The sequence below is a fragment of the Prionailurus viverrinus genome, chromosome A2 (assembly GCF_022837055.1).
Source record: "Prionailurus viverrinus isolate Anna chromosome A2, UM_Priviv_1.0, whole genome shotgun sequence".
Classification (NCBI taxonomy): domain Eukaryota; kingdom Metazoa; phylum Chordata; class Mammalia; order Carnivora; family Felidae; genus Prionailurus; species Prionailurus viverrinus.
Window position 1 is genome coordinate 123,028,156 of NC_062562.1, and position 23,023 is coordinate 123,051,178.

The following is a 23,023-nucleotide window of genomic DNA, read 5'->3' on the forward strand; positions in this document are numbered from 1 at the left end:
AAGTCCATCTGGTCCAGTGTGTCATTCAAAGCCATTGTTTCCTTGTTGATTTTTTGATTAGATGATCTGTCCATTGTTGTCAGTGGGGTGTTTAAGTCCTCTACTATTATGGTATTACTATCAATGAGTTTCCTTATGTTTGCGATTAATTGATTTATATATTTGGACACTCCCACATTCGGTGCGTAAATGTTTACAATTGTTAGGTCTTCTTGGTGGATAGACCCCTTGATTATGATATAATTCCCTTCTTCATCTCTTGATACAGTCTTTATTTTAAAATGTAGATTGTCTGATATAAGTATGGCTATTCTGGCTTTCTTTTGTTGACCAGAGAGAAAATTAGCATGATAGATGGTTCTCCATCCCGTTACTTTCAATCTGAAGGTATTTTTAGGTCTAAAGTGGGTCTCTTGTAAACAGCATATAGATGGATCTTGTTTTCTTATCCATTCTGTTACCCCATGTCTTTTGATTGGAGCATTTAGTACATTGACGTTTAGAGTGAGTACTGAAAGATATGAATTTATTGCCATTATGTTGCTTGTTGAGTTGGAGTTTCTGGTGGTGTTCTCTGGTCCTATCTAGTATTTGTTGCTTTTGGTATTTATTTGTTTTTGTTTTTGTTTTTGTTTTTGTTTTCATCTTTTCTCCCCTCAGAGAGTCCCCTGTAAAATTTCTTGCAGGGCTGTCTTAGTGGTCACAAACTCTTTTAGTTTTTGTTTGTCTGGGATACTTTTTATCTTTCTATTTTGAATGACAGCCTTGCTGGATAAAGAATTCTTGGCTGCATATTTTTCTGATTCAGCACATTGAATATATCCTGCCACTCCTTTCTGGCCTGCCAAGTTTCTGTGGATAGGTCTGCTGCAAACCTGATCTGTCTTCCCTTGTAGGTGAAGGACTTTTTTTCCCTTGCTGCTTTCATGATTCTCTCCTTGCCTTAGTATTTTGTGAATTTGACTATGATATGCCTTGTTGATGGTCAGTTTTTGTTGAACCTAATGGGAGTCCTCTGTACTTCCTGAATTTTGATGTCTGTGTCTTTACCCAGGTTAGGAAAGTTATCTGCTATGATTTGCTCATATAACACTTCTACCCCTATTTCTCTCCCTCTTCTGGGACCCCTATGATTCTGATGTTGTTCCTTTTTAATGAGTCACTGATTTCTCTAATTCTTAAATTGTGCTCTTTTGCCTTAATTTCCCTCTTTTTTTCTGCTTCATTATTCTCCATAAGTTTGTCCTCTATATCACTGATTTCTCTGTTCTGCCTCATCCATCCTTGCTGCCATGGCATCCGTTCGAAATTGCAGCTCAGTTATAGCATTTTTAATTTCATCCTGACTAGCTTGTACTTCTTTTATCTCCACAGAAAGGGATTCTAATCTATTTTCGACTCCAGGTAGTATTTTCATTACTGTGATTCTAAATCCTGGTTCAGACATCTTGCTTGTATATGTGTTGGTTAAGTCCCTGGCTGTCGTTTCTTCCTGCTCTTTCTTTTGGGGTGAATTCCTTCGTTTCGTCATTTTGAAGGGAGAAAAGGAATTAATGAGGGGAAAAATTGAAATTAAAAAATATTAAAATTAAAAAATATATTAAAATTAAAAAATTAAAAAACACACGCGCACACAAAAATCGAATAAATGATGCTAGATCCTAGGTGTGTTTTGGTCTGCCTGTTGAAAGGGGCTTGATAGATTAGAGAATAAAGGGGAAAGGAAAAAAAAAGGAAATTGTTTGAAAATTTGAAAAAATGAATACACTGAAGTACACTAAAATGAAATGATGGAAGTAAAATATAATTTGAAAAAAATTACACAAAAGTAATAAATATAGTAGAAAAAAATTAAAGAAAAATATTTTTAATAAACATTGAAAATAAAAATGATTTTTCTCTTTCTGTATTCAAGAAAAAGAAGCAAAAAAGAGAAAAACAAAATAAGAAAAAAAGAAAGAAAGAAAATTGAAAAGATGGATCAGCGAACAGACTGAAATATGACTGAAATTACTTCGTTTTCCCCTAGAAGTCAGACTATGAAGCACTTTATAGTCCGTAAACTAAGGAGGCAGAAGAGACTTGGGTTCCTGAAGAGCAAGGTTGGCCCAGTTGGGCGGGGCTTAGTGTAATGGCTCCGTTCTCCACTAGATGGCGCTGCTTGGCTTACTGAGGTAGATTGTTGTGGTGCTCGTAGGTGCGTATGCGCATGCACCGGAGGAGTGAAAATGGCGGCAGCCAACTACTCAGTCACTGGGTCAGAACTGTGTTCTCCTGGATCAGCAATCGCGCACCCGTCCTTTGTCTTCGGCTTCCGTCCACTCCCCACTTTCACACAGTCTGAGACCAACCCCCAGGCAGAACCTCCCTCATGAGTTTTGTCTCCGACGCGGCTGTTTTTCCTGACCCCTTACTTCTGAGGGACTGCGGCTTTGACCCTTTCCGCCCCTCTGTGGAGTGTCTCACCGAGCAATGGCTGTGTGCTGGCTGCACCCAGGGACGTTTGCGGTCCGTGCTGCTGCCGATGTCCAGAGACTGCGGCCGGGTGCCAGCCCGACCCAGAAAAAGTTCGCGAGACAGTGTAGCAGCAGCGTTTCGGGGATTATGGAAAATCACAACGCACATCTGGCATCAGGCTTCACCCACAACGACCCTGTTCCAGCACCAGCGAATGTGGTTGTTCTCTGGGGTCTGCTGGGGTCTCTGTGACTGTGGGCAGCCACAGTCTCCGCCAGATGTCCTCCCAGCAAGGGAACCGCCTGTCCCGTGTGGCCCGAGGACCGCCCGGACCCCACTCTGCTCCTGGGGATTCGCCCTTCCCACCAGAGCACCGCCAGGTATGGAGCTGCGGCGTTTCAGCCTCTGCCCTCCCCTGTTTACAGTCTTAATGGAAGTTAAACCCTCTCCTTTCTCCTTTCTCCCTTTTTAGTTCGGTCCCTGAGGCTGTTTCCACTTTTCCACTTTCTCTCCAGATGCTTTTTGGGGGTGTGCGTTTCCTGTATCCCCCCCCCACCCCCACCCCTACCCCTGTCTCCGTCCTCTCTCCGCACACAAAATCGGCTCCCTGCCCTCCGTGGCTTCTCTCTCCCTCAGTTTACCTCACTGCGCCGCGTACCCGCCGAGTTCTGTGGTTCAGGTTGTGCAGATTGTTGTGTGAATCCTCAGATCAGTTTTCTCGGTGTGCAGGATGGTTTAGTGTTGGTCTGGCTGTAGTTCATGGACAGGAGACACATAAAAAACTTCCATGCTGTTCCGCCATCTTGGCTCCTCCCCCTCAAAATAAATAATTTTTAAAAATCCATAGTAAACTAGGATAATTTTCAGAAACCTATGAAGAATATTTTTCCCAAACCTCAGCCAACGTCATTCTTTTTATTTATTTTGTTTATTTTTTTTAGTATTTTATTTATTTTTAAGAGAGAGAGAGAACGTAAACACGAGTGGGGGAGGGGAAGAGAGAGAGAGAGAGGGAGACACAGAATCTGAAGGAAGCTCCAGGCTCTGAGCTTTCAGTACAGAGTCCGACATGGGCTTGAACTCACCGACCATGCAATTATCACCTGAGCCGAAGTCAGATGCTTAATTGACTGAGCCTCCCAGGCGCCCAGCCAACATCATTCTTTATGGGAAAACTTTAAAAGAGGTCCCTTTATATCAGGAAAGGATAAGAATGCCCATTCTCATGTTCTGTTTTACCTTGTTTTAGAAATCCTAGATGGTGGAATATGATAAGGGGAAAAATTAAAGTCATAAAGATTAGAAAGGAAGAAATAAGTGTCACCATTTGTAGAGAATAGAATATTTCTAGAAAACCTGAAAATCTTCCAATTATTAGAAATCATAACAAAATCTAAGTTGTTATATTTAAGATCAATATATAAAAACCACAAATGCCAACCATGCTTAGAAAATGCAAATAAAAACCTTGTATTTATTTATTTGTTTATTTTTTCAATATATGAAATTTATTGTCAGATTGGTTTCCATACAACACCCAGTGCTCATCCTAAAAGGTGCCCTCCTCAATACCCATCACCCACCCTCCCCTCCCTCAAAAACCTTGTATTTATAACAACAAACTATAAAGAACTTAAGAGTAAACCTAACAAAATATATCCAGACCTATACATAGAAAATTATAAAGCTTTATTAAAAAGCACTAAAGGCCAATAAACAGTAGGATAGTTCATGTTTAAAGATAGCATAAGCCCAATATTGTAAAGATGTTAATTCTTTCCAGATAAATTCAATTAATTTCCAAACAAACTCTTAAGAGTATTTTTCATTGATTTTAAAATTTATATGTAAGACCATACGGTCAAGAAGAATCAAAGTATTGCAGAAGGGATGGGAAGAACTTGCTGTACTTAGTAACAAGGGTTATAAAACTAATTAAGAGAATATAGTATTGATTCAGGAATAAGCTGATGAATGGAACAAAAGAGGGAGTCCAGAAACAGATATACCTATTTATGGAATTTTTACATGAGACAGAAATGTTTTAGATAGTTGGGAGGAAAGGACAGAGAAATCAGTAAATGCTAGGGAAGAACTGGTTTTCCATATGGCAACAATGAAGCTTAATCCTACCTCACACCATGTACAAAATTTGATTACTGAGTTTAAATATGAAAGACACAATAAAAGCTTGAGAAAAAAGGTATCTAATATTATCTTCTTGACTTCAGAACAGGGAAGAAGTCTTTTTGACTTTTTCAGATGCACAAAATAGTGTCAGCATTAAAATTTTAAATGTATTCATAAACACTATAAAAAATGAAAGACAAGCCATAAACTCAGAGGCATGTAACACATTTAATTACAAAGTAATGTTATATGTGTGTATATGTATTTCTATAAACCAATGAGAAGAATGGAAAAAAGACATTAAAATCATTTCTTATTTCTAATTTTATCTTTGACAAAGATTTTAGAAACTTATGGATAAAAATCTGTTGACGTGAACCTTATACTTTGACCTACCTTCTTTCTTAATTTATTAGAATTCACATTAAAATGTCTAACACAACTTTAAACTCTGTAGGTATTTGGCAGTAACTTTTCTTATTGTGGTAAAATATACCTAACATAACACTGACCACTTTAACCATTTTTGGGTGTGTCATATGAGTGCTATCAAGTGCTGTAGCCATTACCACTATCTATTTCTAGAACTTTTTTGTTATCCCAAAGAGAAACTCTGCCCAGTTAGCAATAATTCCTCATTGCCCCTCTCTCCAGATCCTGCTAACCTCTCTTCTGCTGTCTCTATGAATTTTCCTATTCTAGGTACCTCATATAAGTGGAATCATGCATTCATCCTTTTGTTCCTGGCTTATGTTACTCAGCATAATGTTTTCAAGGTTCATCCATGTTGTAGCATGTATCATAATTTCATTGATTTTTATGGCTCAGTAATATTCCATTACACGTGTATACCACATTGTGCTTATTCATTTATCTGTTGATGGAGATTTGGGTTGTTTCCACCTTTTGGCTATTTTGAATAATGGTGTTTTGAGCATTGAGGTACAAGTATCTGTTTGAGTCCCTGTTTACAATTCTTTGCGGGTGTATACCTAGGAGTGGAACTAGTGAATCATACAGTAATGTTATGCTTAACTTTCTGAGGAACTGCCAAACAGTTTTCCATAAAGCCTGCACCATTTTAATTCCCACCAGCAATGCAGGAGGCTTCCAGTTGGGACTATCTTTACGTGTCACCCTTTCTGATTTTGAAATAAAAACAAAGCACGTAGCTTAGTTTTTGCCTGTAGGTGAAGAGCAATAGTTAAATAGAAAGCAAAACCATGAGATCATAAAACCGAAGATTTGTTGATTTCCTCTTGTTTGGCGGACTTTTCAGGAATCCGCAAGTGTTGTTGGCACAAGCTTCTTTGTCAGTAGGTAATGTGAAAATTGAATTTGTTGTTGGTGATAAAGTTCATGTCTGCTTTCTTTGGGGGGACATTGATTTGGGAATATGGTTTACTGTAACCTGGTAATTTCAGTAATGCAAATGCAACAAAATGTTACTTAAAAACAAAACATAAATTCAATCGGGGGTGGCAAGGCAATTAAGGGGAGCTCTCTCCGTTTGGTTGTCCTTCTGGGGCATTATGGCAGCTGCAGCCAATACTGAACAGGGAGCTGCAGCTGTTTACAGATGCATTAGGAAGGAGAGGCTTTGGAACTCAGTTGCAGGATTTCTCCTGTGCAAAAGAGAGGCCAAAATTGTCAGAGAGGGAGCATATCTAAGGGATATAAGTAAATTTAATTTTCAGCCAGAGTGCAACGTGCTAATACTGAGCATTACAGTTGCAATAAATCACAATCTAGGTTTTGATTGGCCAAAAGAAAGGTGAGTTAGGTTCAGAATAGTCAAGCCACTTCTTTACTTCCCATATATCAGTTACTTTTATACAGCCCCACGAAAGCAGTGTGTACCAGTCAATTTTTCATTTAGAATATTTCTATAGTTCATTCATGCCACCGAATGGTTAGTGTTTGAATCATCTGTGGGTTGTAAGGCTGTCCATTTCCACAAGTATGCACCACGATAAGACACCAAATCTTCTGATATTTGATTATCCTTAACATAGAGCTTTGGTAATAAAAAGATTTTTGTTGAAAACAGTATAACTTCAAACTAGAATCCTAGGACTTAAAATGGAACATTTTTGACTCAGGGCTCTTGGTTTTGATTTGTGCCTGGATGCTTAACAGGTGGTCTGCCACTTGCCTTACAACTCTGGTGACATCATCTCTTTGCCAAGATGTTGAAGCTGAACACACGCCCAGCAGAACAGGAGCTACCTCTGTAATTCAACAAATTATATTTATCGTCTCATCTGGCTATACCCAGTTGCCCAGGAATATGACTTTTGGTCATTACTCTTCACCATATATGTGGTTGTCATGTAAAAAAGCCAAACAAAACAGTCACAAAATCAATTTGTTAGCTGGGCAGAAAGGGGGCTTCAAGGCATGGAGGAGGACCCCAATCCCCTTGGGAAAAAAGCAGAAAGGTCAATTTGGTTTATTAAAGAGCTGATCCTTTTAGGTTCAGGATATAATATACTTCCTTTAATGCCATCTAATAGGAAATAAGAAACAGTCCAAAAGCATACTATTCCCTTAGGAGGAGTCAACACAAAATTAGTATCACCAGGCCAAACTCTAGTGCTTTCTGCTGCCTTAAGCACAGAATCCTGCAATGCAAATGTCATTTTTTACTTCTTGGAGTCAAATTTGAGGCCTGGTGCATGGAGGTGTTCTGGTGGGCATATATATGTATATATAAAGTAAAGGCAAATAAAGTACACTTCAGAATGATCTGGTAGCTTTATGCCATAGCCTAAAAAGCACAGAGAAATAAATGTATTTTTCTCTGAAACAACACATCAATGAACACACACTAATTAGGCTCTTGTTATTGCTCAGGGTGGGTTTCTCTGAGCAGATTCCTCAAAGGAGAAAGAGGAGGGGATCCAAAGCTGGGGTCCCAGGACCAAGGCGAGCCAGAAAGGGGATTATCTAAGGTAGAGCACCCCATAAGGGGTGGGGGTGAAGAGAAGACTGTGGTGAGAATCAGAGCTCAGAGGCACAGGGAGAAGGGGCAACGATCTGAATGGGGTGGTAAACTGCTCCTGAGGAGTGGCAGAGCTATAGGCCTCTTGGCCTGGCACCGGCTGTGCACTAAAAAAGGCACAGTGGCTTCCAGGTCCCATGCAGTGTGTGCCAGCAGGGGTTGATACGGACATGTGCCACAGGTAGTCCTCGATCTCAAATGACTCCCAGTGTAGCTGGGCAGACTCCATCATCACATGAGAAGCAACCAGGGAGCAATTCAAATGAGCAAATAATGATGGACTAAATAGTGGGTTCCTGACAGTGTGAGGCTCAGAGAGGGTAGTCGGGGAAGTCTTCACAGAGAAGGGAGCTGGAGCAGGCCTTGATGAGGTTAGGGTAAGGGAGAGGGATCCGGGGCATCCCAGGCAAAGTACAGCATATGTGAAGAGCCTGAGGGTATAGGAACATGGCGGCTGTATGGATCCTGGGGGGCTGAGCCACAACAAACATGGTGCTGCAGAGATGGCAGGAGACTGGCCCTAATGGAGCAAATGGTGCCCTGTGAGGACCAGTGGGAACTGGGCTGTCTGGAGAAGCTTGATGGCCAGCGAAGGACTGGATGAAGTAGGAAAGAGGGAGTCCTAAAAACAGTGTGAAGGGGAGGCTAGCCAGGAGGGGAACATGGAAAATGGGAGATGTAAGAGATAAGAGTCTGAGGAAATTTCACAGAAAGCGGATGAAGTTGTCTAGCCGTGACGCCCAGTTTAGAACCCAGAAGTGGGACAGGGGAGGAAGGGCTAAATGTTAGGACATTTTAGAAGAAAAATTAGTCAGTTTTGTGTTTTGACTGTACATGAGGTATAAAGAAGTAAGGAGTTGAGGAAAAATTCCAGAATTTCAAGTCTGTGTAAAAGGGAGGTCAGAGAAAGGAGACTTCCCATATGAACATAGTTTTGAAAACAATGATTATACGTGTAATAGTGGGCATACTGACGTTAAAGTGACATGTAAACAACCAAGTGGAAATGCCTAGTGAGCAGGCAGAAAGAAGGGAATAAAGCCAAGATGAGACTGGAATATGGATGTGAGCCCATACAAGGTAATTCTCAGCAATTTGTATGTTCATATATTATGATCCTGAGAGAAACTACTTTCTATATTCCACATGGGTTGTGAATTTTGTGTCCTTCAATTACTTGACTACACTTTCCCTTTTCAGAGGAAGCAATAAAATAAGGCAATCTCTCTGCTACCAGAATGCGAAGGAGACAAATCAGTTCACATATAATCCATGAATCCAATGGTTGACTTGGATGAGCAGTTTCTTTGAGTGTTGAGACTCCTCAACCATTATTTGAAGGTAAAAAGGGAACCCATCAGAATTCTTCTCAGTTTTCAAAGATACTACTGGAAAACTCAACGTAATGAGCCAGAAGTAATTCTTTCCCACTGACGCCCAGCCTCTTGGTCTCAGTATCACTTCTGCTACTGAATGGAACTTCCTTCATGGAAACAGGTTGCTTTGTTTCCTTAGTGTGGTGTTCTCATCAGACAAATCTGTTGTGTAGTGTATACAGGTTGATTTGGTGGAATGATATTTGTGTGTGGTGTTATGTAAATAGAGTTATAGCCCATGTTCCTGATACTAGCATAGGCTATAATTAGAATGTGTGTGTGTGTAAGGAAAGGGTGTGTGTGTGTGTGTGTGTGTGTGCGCGCGCACGTGTGTGCCTGTGCATGCTCATGCACATGTGCGTGCTGGGTGCAGGGGTAGAGAGATGTGTAAGCAAGCCCATGTTAAAGTTCTTGATGTAAAGAAAGTCACCAATTCACAAAGGAATTTGATTACCTCTATCCATTATACACACGCAGTGAGTGAGTGTGCTAGTCACCATCTGTCATCCATTTCATTTGCATCACCAGCACCTGGCCTGTTTATCTGCTACATTCGTTTCTTCACCGAATTCTTACGCTGCTTTAATAAAATACAGAAATGTTATTGTTAAAAACCAATTAATTTACAATCCTCTACAGAGATAGTATTACTTATAATTCAATTTGGCTTCTAATGATCTGCTTTCTTGCAAAATGACTTAATTCTTGTGTCAAAGATTAGTTATTAGATATTACCCCACTGTACCAGTCATGTACTGCTGAGGTAGGCAAAGCAGCTTGGAATGTCCCTGGCCATTAATCAGAAGTCTGAAACATTTTCTTGTTTAACTCCTTCAAGAACCTGATTGCAGGCATAATGTCCTTAACTCTTCCCTGACCAAATGCTCAGATACTGCCCTCCCTTGATTAGGTTTGATACGAGGAAATCTGGAATTTTCAGAGAAAGCTTTTGGTCACTAATCTGAAAACATGGATAAACATATACAACCCGAGACTCTTTCCACCTCCACACGGCCACATACATTTTTGTTGGACCATTTCATGCAGTTTACGTTCCTAGGCAGCCATCTTGTGAATGAGGTACGGAAAGATGGCTCCTCTTTCCTTTAAAAGCCAAGGTGTTGGATTTCCCACACAATGACAGTGCTGGGTGTCATTTTGCTTATTATCACAGGATTATCCACACCCATCATGCAGGCCAACCTGCTCACGCAGTGGCAGTCTGGCAGCCTTCAGCCACCTTGTCCACACATTTCACCAATAGAACCACCAAACATATGGCTATGACCAGCACATTCTAGAAACATCAGCTTGGGCCAGAGGTATCTGAGAGAAAATTTATTCTTACAGATGAAAAATCCTTAAAAGCCTTCAAAAAATTGTTTTTCAGCATAACATTCTCAAGCTGCTCATGTCTTTACTTTTTTAACCTTCTGATGTAACCCAGGATTTAGTGTGAGAACTATTATGCCCTTTCTCAATTCAATTTTAACACATAGCAAGTGACACATATCCTAACAGGGGGAATATTTTTATTATTTTTTTAATTAAAAATTTTTTAGTGTTTATTATCAAGAGACAGAGAGAGACAGAATATGAGAATGGGAGGGGCAGAGAGAGGGGGAGACACAGAATTCGAAGCAGGCTCCAGGCTCTGAGCTGCCAGCACAGAGCCCACCGCGGGGCTCGAACTCACAAACTGCAAGATCATGGTCTGAGTCGAAGTAGGACGCTTAACCGACTGAGCCACCCGGGTATCCCCAGGGGAATATTTTTAATATAATTTTTAATATCTTCTTTCTCACAGGGATATAATGTAAAATAAAAATATATTTACATATAAAATTATGAGTATAGAGACTTGGACCTGCCCTGAGAAACCTAATTAATTGCTATGAAAAATAGCCATGAAAATAATCACTGAAGATTAGTAATAGCTATGTGAAGATACTCCTCAAACCTTGAAATGACTCAATTAGCTTAACCTGAAGGGGCCAGAGAATTAAATAATACAAACAGAAAGCAGAGCAGTATTTTGATGTAAGAGTGTGTGTGTGTGTGTGTATGTGTGTTGGGGGGTCTTTTTTTGTGGTTTTAATGAACTAAAAATCCAGCTACATTCTAGATTTACAAAATGTATTTTTTTTTAATTTTTTTTCAACGTTTATTTATTTTTGGGACAGAGAGAGACAGAGCATGAACGGGGGAGGGGCAGAGAGAGAGGGAGACACAGAATCGGAAACAGGCTCCAGGCTCTGAGCCATCAGCCCAGAGCCCGACGTGGGGCTCGAACTCACGGACCGCGAGATCGTGACCTGGCTGAAGTCAGACGCTTAACCGACTGCGCCACCCAGGCGCCCCCAAAATGTATTTTTTAAATGATACATTCATTCTGCTTATACTTTTCTAGTTTTATAAGATGTGGTTGCAGCCTGCTCTGGAACGTGTACCAATTTGAAAACCAGTTGGGGGGGGTGGGGGGTGGGGGGGGCTACCAAGATAGTGGCAGTTTGGTTTGACTTCTTCTCTGGATCTGCCACAGTTGAAGCATGAGGTGCTCATTATTTTACAAAGGCAGAGAAACCAGCTTTGCGATTGAGACAGACGAAACTCGAACAGCTGTCTTATAAGAAGCATTTTCTTTTTTGTACGTTATAGTATCAAGGGAACTGTGCCTAGCTCCACACACTCTGTCATACATAACAGGCTTTCTACAAATGATCAAACATTGGTAAACTCTGAAAGATCATCTTATTTCAGCTGTGTGGCTCATCCTGAATGCTATTCTCTGGTTACTCAATAAGTTATAGATATTATTTATTCTAAATAGTTCGGTCTGTTCATACACATTCTTTACACTCTTTCGCTAGTAAAACTAAACACAAAAGATCATACTGAAGATGAGGTTGTCCCAAATCTTGGAAGATTTAAAAACCAAATCTGAAATGGCCAAAGAGAGAAAACAGTCGGGATAAAGGTGGACAAATGGTCCCCAAATTTGTTCCCTTGTGACTTTGGCTTGGATTGATATGATTTAAAAACTTCATTAGGAATAACGAATAATTCACATCCCCGAATCACTTCTCTATATGCAAAGTAGGGATGGGAACCAAATGCCAAAATATGTCCCCAAAAAGAATAATCCCCAAATAACCCTATTTTCCAAAGTTTATTCTTCAGATTCAGACAATGCATCATCAACCTCAGAAATAGGAGCTGAGCCAAGCAAGCTGCAATCTAATATGGAAATTTGTCCTGGCCATGGTACTGTGTCATTCTTCTGAATGGGATCACCTGCACCCACCTCTCCTAGGAGAAAATTTCAAACAGAGTTAGCTCCTTAAACCTTCTAATTAAAATGAGAAATCCCCAGGCTTCCATGACTCAGCCTCAGAAAAAGATTATTAGGAATTTAATAGGGAAAATATAGCAGCTCAGACCATCTGTGACCCAGTGCTCTGTGAGAATTTAAAGAAAACTGGAGGGAGGCAGTGCACACTCCAATGCACGCTGGAGGAGTACTTTGTAGAAGCTGCAATAAATCAACATAGTTAGAGTACAGCCTTTTTCAGATTTAATTACTGTTACATAATTATTAGCAAAGCATTCTCCTCTGAAACTGTAAAACTCATTACATCAAAAATCCCCAAGCTCCTGATGGAATTTATGAACTAGTTACTTTCTTTCTAGCTCTGGGAAAATAGTGGAATAGAGTCCAGATTTGTCTCCGGCTTTTTAGAAGCAGAGGGGGATATTTCCCCCCTGTTTTGTGTCATTTTAATAGGTTTTGGAATTGGTTTTCTATGGATCATTCTCTTAGACATCCATATTTTCACCTAAATACCTGCTTAAGTGATTGAGTTCCAATTCAGTGGTAAAGGGTGTTAAGCAAGTACATTTCAAACGATACTGACAAGGAGCTGGCTGATTGTCAAAAGAGTGAAAGATAAATAATTTTTGAATGTCTGTGATTCCTTTTGAAGATTCATTTAGGGTCAGAAAGATCACGGCAAGTCGTGGGGCTTTTGTTGGAAGGGCCAACGTCAACACGGGCGTCATCTGTATGCCATAGCGTACAGGACCTGGCTGGGCATCCCCTCCCAACACAGCACACGGTGGCATTATATTGATAGCTTGATATTGGCCATGGTGGGAGGATTTACAATACAAAATTTGGTCAGTGCGACAATCAAGGGCTTCTCCCTGCAGAGCTAGTTGTTAAACATGTACCAGCATAGCACTGTTTCTGTGTTCACCAATGACACAAGTGTAAATGCCACTTCTATTGCCTACACAGCTCTTACAAGCGTCCTAGGGTAAATTCCCCTCACTGAAACTCTATGTCTATCAAAGAGTAACTAAAATGGTTTATTTAAAGTCTGGCATGGGGTAGGGTTTTTTTTCCCCCAGGGAAGGAGCGATACTGTGCAGTAGGATTCCTTTGGAAGATGGGTGAATGCCCTTGCCTGTGGCTAGTTAGCGTTTACTCCAAAGTGTTGCTGAGCCCGAGACTGGGGCATTCCTTTCAGTGTGGGTCAGGCAGCATCCCTGGATCCTTAGCGGTTTACCTGCAGAGAAGTGCAGCTGCTAGAAAGCAGTTTGCTCTTGCTCCTATACTCAGAACATACAACCAGATGTTTTCTGTTGTATTTGCAGGCTCTCCTGGGATTAGCTCTCAGTGAGAGGAAGATAAAGGCAGCTGAGTCTTAACCAGTCAGCTACCTTGGATCTGCTCCCTCTGTTGCCACATTTCCTAGCTACTGACTCTCCAACAGCCCTGGGACACCTTTGTTTCTCCCTGGAGATCCCCTAATTTGTACTACCTGGAGGATCTCTCACTATACTCACTGCTCGTAACTGCCATGTAGCCAAACTAAACGACTCCTTTCCCTGAACAAGTCCCATGTTCTTCCATGCCATCTTTTTTCTCCAGTAGAAGAGACGTTGACTAACCCTGCATGAACATTGTTCTAGAAGTCTGCTTTGATGTTCAATGCCATACATTCTGTATTTCAGATTAAGTATTGATTTTTTTTTTAGCAATCTATTTTTAATTGATAGGAGTTCTCACTTATTTTTTATAGCAGCCTGCTCTTTCTTTTAAAATTTATACATGTGATGGCTATGTAAATCTCTTGGAGAATAGTGTACTTAAAGTTTTCTTTTGTTTTCAGTGTTAGTTCTCTGTTCTCTGGATGTAGTTCTTCTGTGTGCTAGGTATTATGTCTCTTTCATGCTGGAGTTTTTCTTGGATGTTTGGTGACTCTTTGCAGTCTGTTCATATTATAGATGAGGATCTAATTTAAACAATATTGCTAGGAAGGGTTATCTCCCAGCTCAAATGAAACTTTCTGTCTGACACATGAATTTGGGTCCTGTTTGGAAAGCCCTGCTGGCTGGCTGGAGGAAGAAGCCATGCCACGGGGCAGGACTGGCTCTCCTTTCAAGTGTAGAGGTGGGTTTTCTTCTGGGTGTGGAGACTAGTGTCTTAGTGACCATACGTTTGTTAGAGTGCTGTTTACTTCTATTGCCCCATACCAATTATTGTTAAGTCTCCCCTGTCCGAATTCTGAAATCAGAGGGTACTCCAGAATTAAATCCACTGCCAGATGCCAAATCCAGAAGCACGAGATTATGGAGCTGCCCTAACGTGTTTTAAGGCCACCTGATTTGTTAACTAGCCCGTCTCTCTCATCGTCCTCCTAGACTCTGCTGTTTCTGAGTTTGGAGGTCTTAGAGTTTCTGTCGGTGAAACTCACCTGGACCAGGAAGTTTCTTTCTTTCTTTCTTTCTTTCTTTCTTTCTTTCTTTCTTTCTTTCTTTCTTTCTTTCTTTCTTTCTTTCTTCCTCTTTCCTTCTTTCCTTCTTTCTTTCACTTAGAGTGGTTGTAGGTTTTTCAGTTGTATATTCTCTCCCTCTGTTACTTATTTGAGGAAATATTCTCTGTTCTGGTGCTATGTTTTCCAGCTTTCAAGTGTTGCTGTGTTTTTAACTTTTTAAAAAATATTTTTAATGTTTATTTATTTTTGAGGAGGGAGGAGGGACAGAGCACAGAGCCTGACATGGGGCTTGAACTCACCAACCATGAGATCATGACCTGACTCAAAGTCAGATGCTTAACCGTCCCTGTGTTTTTAACTTTTTAATCTCTTCCTGCATTTTAAATGTTTATTTTTATTTTATTTTTGAGAGAGAGAAAGACATAGCGTGAGATGGGGAGGGACAGAGAAAGAGACACAGAATCTGAAGCAGGCTCCAGGTTCTGAGCTGTCAGCACAGAGCCCGATGTGGGGCTCGAATTCACAGATGGCAAAATCATGTCCTGAGGCGAAGTCGGACACTTAACCCACTGAGCCACCCAGGCACCCCATTTCCTGCATTTTAAATGAAATTTGAGAAGAGAGTGGTGGCAAGACATGGCCCCAGCCATCTTGAACTAGAAGTCCTCCTCTTTTCCTTTTTACAGGACTTAGTTCTGGCTCCATTATAACCATACCTGGAACTTAACAGAACTTAACTGTGGCACTGTTCACACTGTGCCAGTGACCTGCAAACACATCTTTAATGACATAGTATGAATCATCTAAAGGTACTATGGATCCTACTTTAATTAGGATACATAACAGTGGGCCTCCCCATCCATTCCACATTTCCTGACTCTACATTGAGGAAAATGCTACTTTTTATCTAAGATTCCTATGGGAGATAAGTCACCTTAAGAAGAACTATCCAATTTTTATTTCTTCTTTATTTTTGAATATGGTTTAAATTACTTCTATTAATTTCTTTTGTATTTTAGTAGAAAATTGTTATTAAAAAATCCACGAAAGCTTATGGTGCTAATAGTCTTCTTCAGAAATCTTTGTGCAATGAACATCACGCGTTATTCTCTAGACAGTCATTGAGTCTGTGGCTGAAAAAATACTGAGCCTTTTGCTTAATGCCAGCATTTATTGTTTCTTTTTCTAAGACGTCATTATCATAGACCCAAAGCTAATTCTTCAAGGGAAGGGATGTATTGTAAAGATAAAGAGGGAAATGCTAATATTTTCTTACTACAACTTGCTAATTGGCAATAGAATTGCATTACAGCAGAAAATTCTTAAATATACATTTTTGGATATCAGTTATAATACTTGGAAGCTTGTACTATGATCACATGACAAATCTATTTCAGTTTTTATTGCCATGACAATTAATCACTTAGAGATTTATTCTGTTTCTTTAATTCATTTCCATATATTGTCAGGTGGATGGAAGTTGCTCCGTGTAAATCTAGAATTCAAACACCTGACCTAGAGAGTAAATGCTATGCTTTAAATTGGTCAGCATGGCAATGCAGAAAAATCCTAGAGGGTTACAGATGATATCAATCACTTGTTAAGCTCATGACTAATTTAATCTCCTTCTTGCCATGTTCTCCCATCAGCGTAACACTGCATGACCTATCAGAAGCTCTGCCACAATGTGACTGGGCTAAAGATGAAACAATTTGTTCAGTCAAGCCTATTTGGCTACATTCTGATTCAGGTTTTGTAATAACTCACCCTGGTTTGGTTGAAATTCATTTTATCATGGCCCATAAAGAAGGTGATTAGCAAGTTAGAGGTAACATGAATTCAGCATTGATTCTGGGTTGGGCACTTCTTTCAACATTGCCCATGTATTATCTCATTTAATCCTCACATCAATGCTATGAGGCAGGTGCTGCTAGTCAGTGAAATCTACAAGGGAGAAAAACTAAGGGCCAGAGAGAGTAAGTTGCCTGCCCAAGGTCATACAGATGGTAAGCAAGGAAGCCAGGATTGTCATCCATGAGATGATGTACAGTCCGTGCGTGTTACCCCTTGCTTTAAAAAAAAAAAAAAACAACATAGTATATTTACAGGGCTATATGGTAACTATTTATATATAAATTTACCAAATGGCCCCAAATAACAAATGAATTGTATCTCATTCATTAACTGAAGGATATATATGTATACCCAAATATTTTATTGAATTAATTCAGCTCACTTATAGACTTAAAAGAAGATGAAGTATATTTCTATTAAAAATATCTGTAACTCAAACATTGTCTTAGTTTATATTGACTTTTTCTTTCCGTTGACCTGAATACATTAGCTTTTACTCAGTGCTCATGGCTTCTAATCTGATTTTAAAAAACCTTCTGTATCCCTTTGAATTCTCTAGATGTCACTCTGCCTTTCTGGATCTTAATCCCTCCTGCAAGGCTTGGGACTGCCTATCCTTGCTCATCAATTCTAACCCTGGACCCAGAGGCACACCTGGGTTTGTGGATCCTGGAGCTTACATGACTGGGATGGAGGGGGAGGAGATCTTTAACAAAAAGAATGCAACATGAAAAATACAAACGAATATTTACTTAAGAAAGGAATCACAATACATTATAGATTTTTAAAAAGCTGGAGAATACTAAAAACATGAAGAAATCCAAATACACACACACAATATTTTTAATAGTTAACTGGTTGACAAATTAAAAATAACTTTCCCCGGGACACCTGGGTCGCTCAGTTGGTTAGGCGTCTGACTCTGGATTTTGGCTCAGGTCGTGATCTCACAGTTCATGGGTTCAAGCCCCACATGGAGCTCCACACTAACAGGGTGGGGCCTGCTTGGGATTCTCTCTCTCTCTCCCTCTCTCTCTGCCCCTCCCCTGCTTGTTCTCTCTCTCAAAAAAAAAAAAATAAATGAAGTTAAAAAAAAACTTTAGTAATTAAAAAAAATACCTTCCCCTACAATTTTTGGCTATATAATCATTGCTCATCTCTTCATAAACCAACAATTTGGTAATACAATTTTTAATAGAATAGAAAGCTAACCCAGTCTTTCCTCTACCATTTTTATCCAACTTTCCTGCATGTGTGTGTGTGTTTACAAGTGAATTTATGGATTATCAGAGTAGATATACTTCATGTGTGTTAAAATCAAGATTTTTGTAATTTATCACTTGCTTTATGGAACATTCTAAAATGCCTTTACAGGGGCGCCTGGGTGGCTCAGTCAGTTAAGCATCCGACTTCAGCTCAGGTCATGATCTCACAATTCATGGGTTCGAGCCCCACGTCGGGCTCTGTGCTGACAGCTCAGAGCCTGGAACCTGCTTCAGATTCCATGTTTCCCTCTCTCTCCGCTCCTCTCCTGCTCACACTCTCTCTCTCTCAAAAATAAAATACACATTAAAAAAAAAAATTTAAAAAAAAAATAAATAAATAAAATGCCTTTACAAATGGCAGCTAAAATGGTTATTTTATAAGCTTTATCAAATGAATATGAATATATCCCAGTAACCCCAACATAAATATATCCCTAACAGCTTCCTTGAGCCAGTTACTCAAATATTCATCTGTAAGAAGAGGTCATATGAGAGAGAGGCAGAGGGACAGAGGGCCAAAGACAGATGCCCACCTTGAGTCTTTGTTCCTCCTCTGGACAAGTTTCAGTGCCAGGGCCCAGAATTCCCTTCCCAAATGGCGCTGAGCTCACTTCTTGGGCTACTGACCTGCTGGTATGACTCCTCACAGTATGGACGATGCTTACTCAAGCTCAAATGATGGTCAAGTGGAGTCGGGTGGGAAGAAAAGGGGACAGGCTAGCACCCAGGGCTGGCTTCCTGCACACTGCCAGGGTCTGAGGAGAAACTCCAAGGAGTCCAATTATTCTCACTTTGAACCGGGCCTTGCCATTCATTAGGCAAACATATTTGTCAAGAGAGTTAGCTAGATTTATAACTTAGATGCTCTACAATAAATATGCAATACTGTATTATCTGAAATAATATTGGAAAATTTGTCAAATATTGAAATATTTGTCAAGCAAGCAAAACTTTAAAGGCCTAATCTAGCCATAAAATTTAGAAACTCTGGGTGCACTCGGGTGGTAGTTAAGAGGCTGACTCTTGCTTTTGGCTCAGGTCATGAACTCACAGTTGTCAGATCGACTTCTATGTCAGACTCCATGCTGAGCATGGAGCTTGCTTAAGATTCTCTCTCTCTGTCTCCCTCTGTCCCTTCCCTGCTTGCACTCACTCTGTCTCTCTCAAAAAAATTTAGGGGCACCTCAGTGGCTCAGTCGGTTGCTTTTGGCGCAGGTCATGATCTCATGGTTCATGAGATTGAGCCCTGTGTCAGGCTCTACACTGACAGCATAGAGCCTGCTTGGGATTCTCTGTCTCCCTCTCTCTCTGCCCCTGCCCTCTCTCAAAATAAATAAATAAACTTAAAAAAAAAAAAAGAAACTCTGTTCAGTATGTCAAGAAAGTACACTAGGACATCTGACTGCTAAAAATCATTGGACTCTTGGAAGAATTGTTGACAGACCTTGGTATTAATACTCAGTATTCCTAGGATCGCCAAGCCTGGGGGACAGAGAAGTCACAACAAATACTGCTCCAGCTTCTGGAGAATGCATATTATAAAGCAAGACACTTAATATAGAACTTGAGCAAGTAGAAACACACCTCACTGCTCACAGTGACAGGTGCTTAGTCACCATAGCTAAGACTAATAAATAATATGTCCCTAATGCCACTCCTGTGGAATGGAGCAAACGATAGAGATCTCAAAGACTAAGGCCCCCTTAGATTGGCAGAGTCAGGCCCTCAATATGCTTATGACCACACAGCCAGAAACTGTATGTTCCTAAAAAGAAATCATTCTTGGACGAAAGGAAATTACTCTCTTTGGGAAGAGAGGAAGAGTAACACTCAACAGAATGGTGAGTTTTTATTACCCAGCTATTTAAAATTCTAAGCACTATTGTTTGTGTCACATAACACTTAGAGAATGAGATAATGAGGACACACAATCGGATACCTTCTCACTATTCTTTGACTGTTGTCAAATAACTGTTGGCGGTCCCCTCCTAATCTCATCTGATTGTGTGCCCAACAGGCGTCCAAACCTCTTTCCAACAGAGGAGATGGGAATCCACAGTTTTAAGTTCTAAGAGGTTGCCTGCCTCTGCTGTCTGGGTTTAGGACAGGCAGGCCTGCGATCCCTGCCGATGATGGCAACGTCCGCCTTTCTTCTTCCCTCTCTCTTGTTTGCTCTCCAGTCCTCCCTATCTAACCACACAGCTCCTATCTCTCTGCTGAAACAGGAAGCCGGGGCTTGGTGTCTGCTCAGCTGTTAGACCCATGTGGTTTTCTGCCCCACATCGCTTAGGAAGAGCTGGAAGGGAGAGATCAGAGCCCCACTAGGGCTCCTCAGTGTGATTCCCTCCTAATGATCCTTTTCCAATCAGAAGGGAGTAATTCTCCTCCACCTCATTATTTTCCTGCCTAGCTTTCTGCCCTTTGAAGCTGAGTTTTTCCTTCCATTAACAAACAACTAGGACCGTGTACTCACTAGTACTTTGTACTAATCTTGCAGTTTTATAGCCTGACCTCTGACCAACCTTTTGACATAAATGGTTTCTTAAAGGGGCAGTGCTGGCTTTTTTCTAAACTTATTAGAAGACATTAAAAGGGATTCTACTTCCTTCTGGGATCCCCTGGAGAAAACAATATACACAAAATACAGTTATTTTTTATTCAGGCGGTGGGGTGACTTTTTGCACTGTCTATATGTCAGATTCCTCATGGTGGCCTGGATACTTGGTATTCAGAAACCAGGCAAGAAATTAGCATTTTAAACTGTTCCTAAACACAAATTAGACTCATTCTCATCTTCTGCGACAAGAATAGCACTTGGTAAACACATAGGGTACTATTGGGGTACAAAATAGATGGATTCAGTTAAGCAAACATTTATTGAGCACCTGCTGTGTGCAAGACATTGTGTTGAGTGCTATACTGAATTCTGTGAATCAGCTGTGTGACCAGGATTTGCAATTGGATAGAGCATATGGCTTTACATGGGCATAATGTAGAATTTTTAATGTTCATAAAAGGAATAAACACAATATGAGCAAATGATGGAGTAAGTATCCCAGGAAGTCAAGAGAGGGACGGGCAATGCATTTTCAGATTGGGAAAGACAAAAGGAGGCCATGATTCAAATTTCCTTTTCTTATATTTTCTTCTTCTAAGACACTTGTTAACAGTGTCTCTTCCCAGCTGTAATAATCAGTCACCCAAATGGGTCAGCAGCGCTTCAGATCTTCTATTAGGGTGCACCCTTTTCCATGGGCTGGGTCTATATCCAGACTGTTAGATTTACAATGTTTGCAAACATCTTATGTGTTTAGGGTAGTGGTAAAATATTCCAGTCGATCCTTAAAACTCGCAATATGCAAATAGTGTTATGGAACACAGTTTCTACAAAATACATAAGTCATGCTTATCTCACCCTTAAAGCAAGACTTTGCCCCGACTTTACTAAAACAACTGAACTTAGACATTGCCAGGGTATTTCCTTTTCTTCCTTCCTTCCTTCCTTTCTCCTTTCTCCTTTTTTTTTTTTTTTTTTTTTTTTTTTAAGCTGTGCTATGAACGGACTGTGGAGTTGAATTTTGAAAGACTTGGACCTAATTTAAATTCTGCCACTTGCTAACAGTGTGAGTTTGGGCAAGTCACCCAACTTCACTGCTTTTCCAGATTTGAGACTAGTAGTTACATTTATTTGCCACAATTTGTCAAAAAGGTTGTTGTGATAATCCATGCAAAATAACATAGGTATTCAGATGGAAGCAATCATTATCGCAACAAGCATTTTTCACTAGTTGTTACCAGTTACCAGTGTTATATTTCTAATTTTCTTCACTGATCTTTATAGAATGTTTCCTAATTGCATCATATTTTCTAGCTTAGGATCAAAACACAGAAGTCTTCTACAAAGATGTTAGTTTGAGAACAGTAGCCCTTGGGCCTGTTTCCCTCATGTAGCCTTGCCCCTGTTTTGAGTGAGAGCATCCTTGTCTGGTACATATCCGAGCAGGCTTATTTCCCTTCTGTCTTCTTGGCTCCCCAAACTTCCTCTCCCCTCAGTCAACCCCTCCTCCTGTATGTAACAGAAGCGAAAAGGTGCAATTGCCAAATATAAAGTTGAGAAGCTAACTCTGTCACTAGGGGTTTTTTTTTCCCCTCGAAAGCATAGGTGTATCTCGTCAGTTTAACTTTTGACAAATGGCAGTAAAAAGTCTCTGGCAAGACTTATAGAGTGAAATGTAGTGACTTAACCACAGACTTCATCATGATTGATAAAGAGATTCTTTCCGGGACAAAGTCTGGAAGAAAAGTGGTTTGAGTTGTCTGGTCTCTTCAACCAGACTTCATAATGGGGATGGCTAAGGAAGAAAAGCAGGTGCCCAGAACAAAATACATTGAGAGACTCTATGATGGTGGTCCATGAGACACAAGATCCCAAGAAAATAAAACATTAGAGGGAGTCACAGGTGAGAGACCTGTTTTCTTTAGGCTAATTGCTCTCTTTTAGGCCCGAGAAGGAAAGTAATTATTACTGGAATGATGCAAATCATGTATCTCATTCATTAGGGAACTTGAACTCCTTCTCATGGAAGCATGAAATCTAGCGACAAAACATAAAGCACCTATCATTTCTGGCAGGATCACGAAAAAGAGAGTTTAAACTGAACAATTCTTTTATCTCAACCTTCTTAAATAAGTCAAATAGGCTGTGTGCGTGTGTGTGTGTGTGTGTATGTGTGTGTTTCTCCTCTTTTCCTTCATCTTCTAAGGAAAAACAGTGAAAAGAAAAAGTTGGGAACTAGAAAAAATACAAATGTCTTGGCTAGTTTTTGAGATTGGGTGCTTTGGTTTTTCTCCATCACTAAATCTCCACATAGCAGTTGGCCTATAGATTTTAAAAAATATATTTAATATAATAAAAATAAGAAATAAGCCAAACATTTAATTCCATAATTTGAAAGCCAGTGTTTCATACTTCGATTGGGTCAAGTGCCCTCTGACTTGACATGCCAGGCTATTCGTAAATGATTCAATGGAGTGACCAGAAACCTAAAATTGAAGCCATATGGAAACTTACTGTGCATATTAAATTGTGTGTAGCAGTGTTAACAGCATCTTGATTTGTGGCTGCAAGTAATAAATGAATTATATTAATTTTGTAGC

General features: G+C 40.1%; 1 protein-coding gene across 1 annotated transcript in view; it reads left to right on the forward strand.

The window, feature by feature from the left end:
• Positions 1–2,181: 2,181 nt before the first annotated feature.
• ITPRID1 (ITPR interacting domain containing 1) overlaps positions 2,182–23,023 on the forward strand; it is a 288,990-nt gene continuing 268,148 nt past the window's right edge. Inside the window, exon 1 of the mRNA XM_047850300.1 lies at positions 2,182–2,837. The gene's annotated coding sequence lies outside the window, so the exon portion shown is untranslated. The remainder of the gene's footprint in view (positions 2,838–23,023) is intronic.